The sequence below is a fragment of the Brassica oleracea genome, chromosome C8 (assembly GCF_000695525.1).
Source record: "Brassica oleracea var. oleracea cultivar TO1000 chromosome C8, BOL, whole genome shotgun sequence".
In the NCBI taxonomy this organism is placed as follows: Eukaryota; Viridiplantae; Streptophyta; class Magnoliopsida; order Brassicales; family Brassicaceae; genus Brassica; species Brassica oleracea.
This window is the reverse complement of record NC_027755.1, coordinates 41121525-41131171: the sequence shown is the minus strand read 5'-3', so window position 1 is coordinate 41131171 and position 9647 is coordinate 41121525.

Below are 9647 nucleotides of genomic sequence, written 5' to 3'. Positions count from 1 at the left end.
CAATCCTGAATATTGATGAGCTCAATATTTTTAATAGACTCCAGACTAACCTTAACCTTGAGGATAAAAATTTCCCGAGCCTTCGGCTTCCTCGAGAAATTCCATAAAACCGAAATTAGGGTTTTTTTTTTTGAGACGGGGTATTACAAACCCTGTTTCATGCTCTTTTTAATTATCTAATGAATGTCTGGTTGCGCAAAAAAAAATATATACTGTAGAATATTCTATGAGTGTGTTATATACATACTTTTTTTTACCAGCCTATATATATATGATTGAGTATTTTAGCAACGAATTAGATAGAGAGAACTCTTAGATAGATGCAAGTTGACACCATTATTAGTTCCACTAGAGACTTTTTCACGGGATACGCCGAGGTTTCTTTCCATATTTTTTAATTAAATTAATATAAAAAAAATTGTATTTGAGTTTATATATTTTTATGATGTAAATTATTAGAGAAATTGTAATCTTAATCTATTAAAACTGAATTACAAGTTTAAATTAACCCTTAATTTACTTTGATAATTACAAACCATGCCATTCCTATATTAATGTTTAAAAAAGTTTAATCAATATTTTGTTTCCTGTCCCCTAATTAAAATCGGATCCACTCAAATACTTTTGCAGATTTTGTTCCTAATTATTAGGTAAATTTTAATTCTTTGGTTAATCACCTAATTGCATCTATTTAATTCATTGGTTACAGTTGGAGTTTGCAAATCTAGAACATCAGTTGCTTTGATCGTTTATTTCTTTTCTATATATTTATGAACATAATTTATGTGTCCATCTTTTTTTTTTGTAAGACATCATGGATAAATGAACATATGATATCCATAAATTATAAAAAATTATAGATTAACTATATATGATACATATTCAACGTAATTGTTTTTTTAAAACTAAACCTTAAGAAACAAAATTTACTAAAACTTATTTTTAAATTACATGTATATTGTATAATATATGTGAAAGCGTAATATAACTGTAAATGAATTTTTTATTTTGTGTTAAAATTACTTCTTAGATGTGTAGACAATGTGTATGTGAAATTCAAAAAAACAAAATGATAGGTTACCTTATTCACAAACTTAAGATTAAAAAAAAAACTAAACTTCTACATGAGTAATAAGTTATAACATTTCTCATAATTTTTTCTCATCTGAATATTCTCTTCAAAGCTCAAAATTCCATATCCTTTCATATTTTTAAGTAAAATAAATTATATGCACTAATTAAATATAAATAATGGACAAAAAGTTTAAATAGGAGATTTTTTTAAAAAAGAAAAAAATTATAGTGTGATACTTAATATGAGATGTCAAAAGATAAAAAATAAAATAAACTATAGATGTTAAAGCTCAAATATTTAAATCAAATGTTAACTATATTGACATTTTATGAAACATAAGTTTTGTATTCGAAAATTTATTCAGCGCTTTAAAAGCGCGGATTAAAATCTAGTTTTGTATTATTTTTGGTGACTACAATTTTGAAAATATTAAAAAAAAAATTCAATAGAAAAAAAACCATATAAACTGGTAATTAAGTTAAAAATAGTATTAGTTAAAATTCAGTTATTCTCTTACCTTGTTTATTTAAATTTTGACCGGGTTTCTTTCCATATGTTTTAATTAACTTGAGATCTTTTTAAAAGATTGTATTTGAGTTTATATATATGTAAATTATTATAAAATTTTAATTTTGTATTATTTTTGGTGACTAAAATTTTGAAATTATTAAAAAAAAAATTCTTTTTAATAGCAGAAAAAACAATATAAACTGGTATTGAGTTAAAGTAGTATTACTGTTGTCAAAAAAAAGAAGGTTAAAATAGTATTTCATCTGTTTCTTTTTATATGATATTTTAGTATAAACACACAAATTAAGAAACCCGGCTATTTATGCATGAAAGTTGTATGCTTGACTTCGGTTGCCGGTTTTGTTAGAGTTCAATCATTACCATTGGCACACTCTCAGGAAGTAATGTAGTAAACAGTCGAATTACAACAGTCGAATTTCAAAAATATACTTCTGTAAAAAACACTCAATTACAACAAAAAATGGTCAAAAATAACTAATCATTGCTATTCTTAACGAATAAGACAAAGACTATACATTATTTTTTAATATTTAATCAATTACTTTAGCTGTTTTTTCATTGAACGTTTCAAAACATCGTACAAATTAAAACAAAAATATTTTTTAAAACATCATACAAAAAAAACTCTGAGAGAGTATCAGTTAAAATTCAGTTTTTCTCTTATTTTGTTTATTTAATTTTGATAAATTATGGTTAAACTAACGTAAAATTCAAATTTTGTTTTTAATGTTAAAATAAACCAGTATGCATTTTCAAATTTTAACTAATAAGCATCTATTACTTGGTTATAATAACTATATGAAAAGGCATAGGCCAAATGAAGAGCAACTAAAATCTTGTGATGTACATTAAAAAAAACCTAGTCAAATACTTTTGTTTCCATGCAACAAAACAAATTTAAAATAAAATATCAAAACATAATAATATTTTCTAAGAAATATTTGTGTATTTTTCTCTATGAAATTCCAAATAAATTATTTGATTTTTAAAAAACTTGACATTTTATTCTTAGTCAAGTTAATCTAGCATATTATTAATGTATTAGATAGAAAAGATTTTTTCTTAGTTCAAAGCTAGCTATCCATAAGGGAATGCATAGTGATAGAGTCTATTTCTCACTTTCACAAACGGAACCTTTTTCAAATACTTTTTCATTTTAACTTATTGTTGGAGCTAAAATCAGTCTCATTAATTTGAGGGCCTCAAAATTCTTACCAAATTTTTTTTTTTGTTCTTTTTTCTTTATGAACTTTGTCTCTTATTCTTTGTTTGACATATACGTTCTTTTTTCTTTATGAACTTTGTCTCTTATTCTTTGTTTGACATATACTTACCATCTGGCTGATTATGTTTAAACTATGCGGGTCGGGTACATTATTCATAATTTGCAATATTCTTCAATTGAATCTTTCAGCGTACAATAGAGTCCATCTTCTAAGGCAATAGTTGCGGCCAATATTGAGCTACCACCAACTTAATAGTCTCGACATATGTGTAAGCCAGTTTTGGTAAAAAAAAACTATAATTTTTCTTAAAAGAATCAGCTACGTAAAATGCACCAAAAATTTCTCATTCCATAGAAATATTGCTAAAACATTATCCACAAAATGATTAAAGTGCCAAGGCTAAAAAATCTTAATATCTCAGCCCCACAAATAGAGCGCTAGAATTTCCCCCCGGTGAGTAGCTTGTGGTACCGTTGGTAATACAAATTCATCCTTAACCTGTTAATTAATAACATCTTTAAACCTCCCATTAAACATCCATAGAGAGCCAAATCATGCTGAAGCATTAAAAGTTCGAGAAAGATTTAAATATAAAGAGAAGGGTCTAAACAATTAGCCTAAACTCGAGCAGGAAGAGCTCCAGTCTGCCTTACTGGTTCTGAAGGCAAGATATGCTCAACATCGTAATTTCTTACCGGGTTGGAGATAAGAAGATACTCTCCATCCTCTTCTGTCTCGTTTTCATGTCAGATTCAAGAGCCTCAAGCTCTGAAAAATACGCCAAAGCTTCTTAATCTTAACTTTCACTCAATTTCTTCTTTTATATATAAAGAAAATAATGATTTAGAGTCAAATGATTTTTTTTGTTCTTATAAATTTTATTTTTGTAACTGAAAAAATAACCTCGACTGAAATGAACAAACATAAACAAATACCCAAATTAAATCAAACTAAACATAAACCGAGTCGAACCCGAACCGTAATTAGACAAAAAAAAAAAAAGGAATACAAACTACGAGCTTGGATGCATCTCAAAAAATATGGAATGAAAGGAAGAAAAAAATCTCCACCAACCGTTTAAATTTTTTAATAATTTTATTTAGTTAAAGGAAATTGCCACAAATACCACATTCATAGTACCACTTTTCATGTGTATAGTAATCATTTTTATTCTCACTTTTAATGAAAGATAAAAGATATTTATACCCCTAGGGTTAACTAATCTAGACTTAGGGTTTAGAGTTGAAAGGTGGGGTAAAGTTTTTGTAATATAAAATTTAAGATTCTAATAAATATATAAATAAATACTTAAAAAATATAAAAAATATAAAAAAAAATTTAAAAATAGTTTCAAACATAATTTTTGATTTTCAAAAAGAAATTCTGAAAAAAAATTCGAAAAAAATCAAAAAAAAATTATAAAAAATTCGAATTTAAAAAAGTATAATTCGAAAACATGAAAAAAGTATAATTTTTTTTATTATTTTCTTTTATTTTTATTTATTTAAGTAATGATTTATTATATATATAGAGAACAATTGTATAAAAGTCTTTTGATACTTAATGAAAATTGTATTTTTGAAAATGTCCCTTTAGTGGCGGTAAAAATGAAAAGTGGTACCATGAAAATGGTAAACATGAAATTTCCCTTTTAATTAATATCATTTTTGATCAAATATAATAAAAATAGTTCTGTGTAATTATTAATTTTTTCCCCCAAAATCAACTATGTATAAGTATCACGATACATAAGACTAAATTTTTAAAAATCGAAATGGATGCTTATACAATGTGAATTTGGAACAATTTGGCCAAGAATAAACTAAAAACTTTAAAATATGAACTGAATAACTTTTTTAACTATTTAAAATAATTTCTAAAACAAAAGAATATACGCATTTACATGTACAACAATATAGTGAATTTATTACACCACAACAATGTGGCAGATCAATATGAGTAGTAACATGAAAAACAAAATATGTAATTGTATAAAAACTTTTTTTTTGTCAAACATATTCCATTAGGACTTCAGTCATCAAGTGTTTCCTCTCACATCTAGAGAGTTTTGGAACACAAACAGAGAGTCTTTGGCAAGTCTATCAGCTGCCATATTACATTGTCGAAGAACAAACTTAAAAGAGATAATAGACAGGGATCGACTCAACACACCAATGTCATGGAGGATCCCTCTAAGTGCCACTGCAAACGAGTTTACTGTGATTAAATTAATCAAGCTTTTGGAGTCTGAAAAACTTTTGGAGTCTGAAAAACAGACTAACTGCTTGAAACCGAGAGAGATTGCTACTTTGATCACCCCCTTAAGCGCTAAGGCCTCTGCCACCAAAGCTGAGGCCACATATGTGCGCGTCGTCGAGCCTTGCAGGAGAGTAGTTCCAGCAGCACCTGAGAAAATCTAGCCCAAGCCTCCTGTCATAGAAGAACTATTCCACGCTGCATCTGAGTAGCAGAGAATCGAATCAAAAGGTTGGTTTAGAGGAACACATGCAGTGCAGTCTTTAGGCGAAACAGAGTGGGGTTTTGAGGTTACTGTCGCCTTGCTGCCACTCCTTGGCCGTTTTCACCGCTTTACCTAAAACCTCTGTTTCCTAAAAAGACTTATTCTTAAAAACCAGTTTATTTCTACTAGTCCATAATACCCGGAGAATCAATGGGTAGAGAGGCATTGACAATCCCACTGGTGGGAGATTAATCATGCAAGTACACGCCTTTAAGAGCATCTCCAACCCCTAGCTATTTTCACCTCTATATGTTATTATAGAGGTAAAAGTGTTCTATCTCATCTCTATTTCCACTTCTAAAATAGAGATTGTTATTTTTTCCTCTATTCCTTTATTTATAGAGGAAAAAATAGCATTCTTCTATTATAGAGTCATACTTTTTTATTTTCAAAATAGTCTTTTAACTTTCAAATTTTATAGTTGTAACCAAAATAATTATATTTATAGAGAAATACAGCTTTTGTAGAAGTATAATAACATTTTTTATTTACATAATAGTCTTTTAACAAAACTTTAGTTAAAAAAATTCATAAGTTTATGAAAATATTTTAAAAGTTAAAAATAAATAGGGTTAGTAATCAACTTTTATAAACAAAATATATCTTTTGTAAAATTAAAATAGAATCTTTTGAGAATATTCCTTTATAGAGGCAAAAATAGAAAAATACATTGGAGAAACACTCATGCTCTATTTTAAAAGTAAAAATAAAAGAAATCATTGGAGATGGTCTAAGAGATCCCCAATGGAGTTTTCGTCCAATCTTCAGTATACGTAATTGTATAAAAACTATCATGTCAATATTAGTAGTAAATCTCTCATAATTTTTAGTCACTTTTCTTGCCAAGAAGTTCGTATTGTTAAGTCTTGGACAGATGTCTGTAATCATAATTAAAAATGCTACATAATAGTTATTTCGAAAAGAGCATACATATATATAGTTATAGTTATTATTAATAATTGGTATACGACTAATGGCATTATTTGTAAATAGTCTATTAATAGATGTCTTGTTAGTTAAGTGTTATGAGAAAGCCTATGGCAATAATACCTTAAGCAAAAATGGGATTTTTGTAAACATATTAATTTAAGGTTATTTAAAAAAAATATTTTCCTATTAATATATAATGGATTTGTTTATTTAATAATTACAAATTTGGAAAACCTTAATTTGATGCATGTCCATAAGACATATGTATATAGTAAAATATTTAATTTATTCACAGAAAATCATATTCGTTACTTTTTAGAAAAGAGAATCATGGATTGTACATAAGATCTATGTTGCTATACCTATCGTCGGTTCATAATTTTAATACTATTTTAATTATTTCCAAAATTCGTCAAACTCTAAATAAGAATATGATATTTTCATAATTTTTAAAATTTATCCAGTTGGAAATAACTATAAATATCCAAAACTAATGAATTAAGATTTGTTGCCGACTTGCATGTAGGGGTGGACGTTTCGGGTATCCATTCGGGTTCGGTTCGGGTCTATTCGGATTTTGAGTTTTCGGGTTCAAAGATTTCAGCCCCGTTCGGGTATTTCTAAATTTCGGTTCGGGTTTGGTTCGGATCTTTGCGGGTTTGGTTCGGGTTCGGATAACCCAGTTAAATTTTTTTAAATTCATTATATACTTTAAATTTCTCAAAATCTATAAACAAAACAATATATTACATATAAATTTGAATAGCATATGTCAAAATACCTAAAATTAACATATAAATTGGTTTGATTTGAATATTTGGATTGAGAATCAATAGATATTTTGGGTATTGTTGGTGTTTTGAGTATACTTTAACTATTTTAGACATGTACTTTTGAATATTTGTATATAGTTATAAGTATTTTGGACAACTTAAAAGTATCTTATATATTTTGATGTTCTTAATATATATTAAATCTAAAAATAATTAATATATATAGGTATATAAATCAATTTCGGATATAATCGGGTACCCGAAATACTTCGGTTCGGATTGGGTTCGGTTTCGGTTCTCTAATTACCAAAATTTTGAATCCATTCGGATATTTATTCAATTTCGGTTCGGGTTCGATGCTATTTTTTTAGATCGGGTTCGGTTCGGTTTTTTGGATCTGGATTTTTCGCCCAGTCCTACTTGCATGTCTCATTATGATAGTTTACAACTCATCTTTCCAAAAATAAAAACTAGAGGAAAATCCACACGTCCGTGCAGATATTTTATATATTTTATAAATGTATAGTTTTGACATAATTGTAAACATTCTAAATATATAATTTACGTATTAATGTTATATAATATAGTTTTATTATTTTATTATTACATTTTACATGACATTAATAATATATATAGATTTTTTATACAATTTAATTTTTTTTATTAATAATTACTAGGTGTTTCTATGAACCATGTGCAACAATAAATATTTTAAATTTAAACTATATTTAAAAATTAAATTCTGTTAAAATTCAAGAGTTTATTATTTTCCTATAAAAAGTTTAATATAAATTTTAATTTAGTTAAACATAAAATTAAGATAAAATAAACATTCTGATTTATTGAAGAAATTATATATATTTTTTTTAAATTATAATTTTAGAAAGATTTTCATTCATTTCTTTTGGTTAATATATTAAAACAATTTGTATAAATTACTTAAAAATGATATGAAAATTATTATAACCATCAAAAAATAAAATATAATATAATTTCTTAAATTTAAAATTTATAAATAAAAATAGGAAACAAATGGTGTTACGGTTAAAAGTTTATCCTTTAAAAAAAATTGAAAATTTTATTGAGTAGTAAAAATTTAATGATTATAAAAACAAACAAAATAATATTTCAAAATTTATAAAATAGTTTATACCTATTACATTATTTAATGTTATATTCAAATATATTTATTTTATGATGATTATGAGTTTTTTTCATATTCTAAAAGTTTTACCAAAAATATAAATCAACATTAAATATAATTGTCATATTATATTTGCCATGAGCCATGTCATCATTTTGTTTTACTAAAAATGATTTTGGTGATGACATGTGTCAAAATCATTTGGTAAATAATGTATAGGGATTAAATGATAATACAAATTTAAGTTATGTACAATAAATTCATAATCTAAAATAATTGAATAGATAACCCCCTTGACAATATATATTTTTAATTTCTACGGTTTGCATAAAAAAATATTGTAAAACTTTATTTAGTTATACTAGAAAACATATATTTGCTTAGGATCATTTATATTTCTATGTTATGTTTTTAAAAATATACTTTACCATCAATAATTTTGTATATAGAAAAATTTTATAAGTAAATATATTGCTATGTTTAAATAATTTAGACTTATTATTTTAGTAAATTTTATACATGGTTTACAGATTTTAACTAGTTTTAATGGTGAATGGTATTATAAATATTTAAAAAAAAACAAACAAATGAATTTATGAATTTAATATAATTTTTTATGTTTGATTAATATAGTTCATTTATGGGAAAATATGTAGAAATACACTTACATGAGATATTAATTTGAAAATTACACCATTATTTAAGTCTTTTGAAATATACACTTTTGTATATATGAATTTACCAAATTTTCCTATATGATATTTAATATTATCATCAAATTTTTATCATAATAATTTATTTTATGTTTAAGTATACAGTTTCAAAATAATAAGATCTTTTAAAAAACAAATCTTAATAATATCTACAGAATATCTATATATATATATATACCTTTTTGAAAAAATATAAAAAGTAAACAAACATGTGTCTTCTTCATGATCATTCATTGGCTATTTTTGCAAGATATATTTTTCACTTTTTAAGTTTCATAGTTTCTTCTTTCTGTCATTCACAAATTTTGTATTCTTTACCCGTACCTTAAGTGTAATTTAAATTTCTAAATTTTCATTTTTTATTGGGATTTTTGCCAAAACTAACTCACAACTTGATTTTAACCCCAAACCTATACCCAAACTTGAATCAAATGCAAAACTAAACTAAAAGCCTAGTGAAATTACTACTTAGCCCCTTGTGACCAAACAAAAAAACAGAAGCCATTTTTACGAATATAGCCCTAGTAAATCGTCTGAGTCGTCTGAGATGTTGGAAGTCGTCTGGACGACTGAAGTGTAAGTCGTCTGGTACCGATTTATTTTAAAAATAATTTATAAATCTTGTAAAAAAATATTTTGATGCGTGAAAAATAAAAATCAAGTAATTATAAACAGTTTTAAGTGATATAAATTAAGATATGATAAAATTGATTTGTTTTGAAGATAGATGAGTG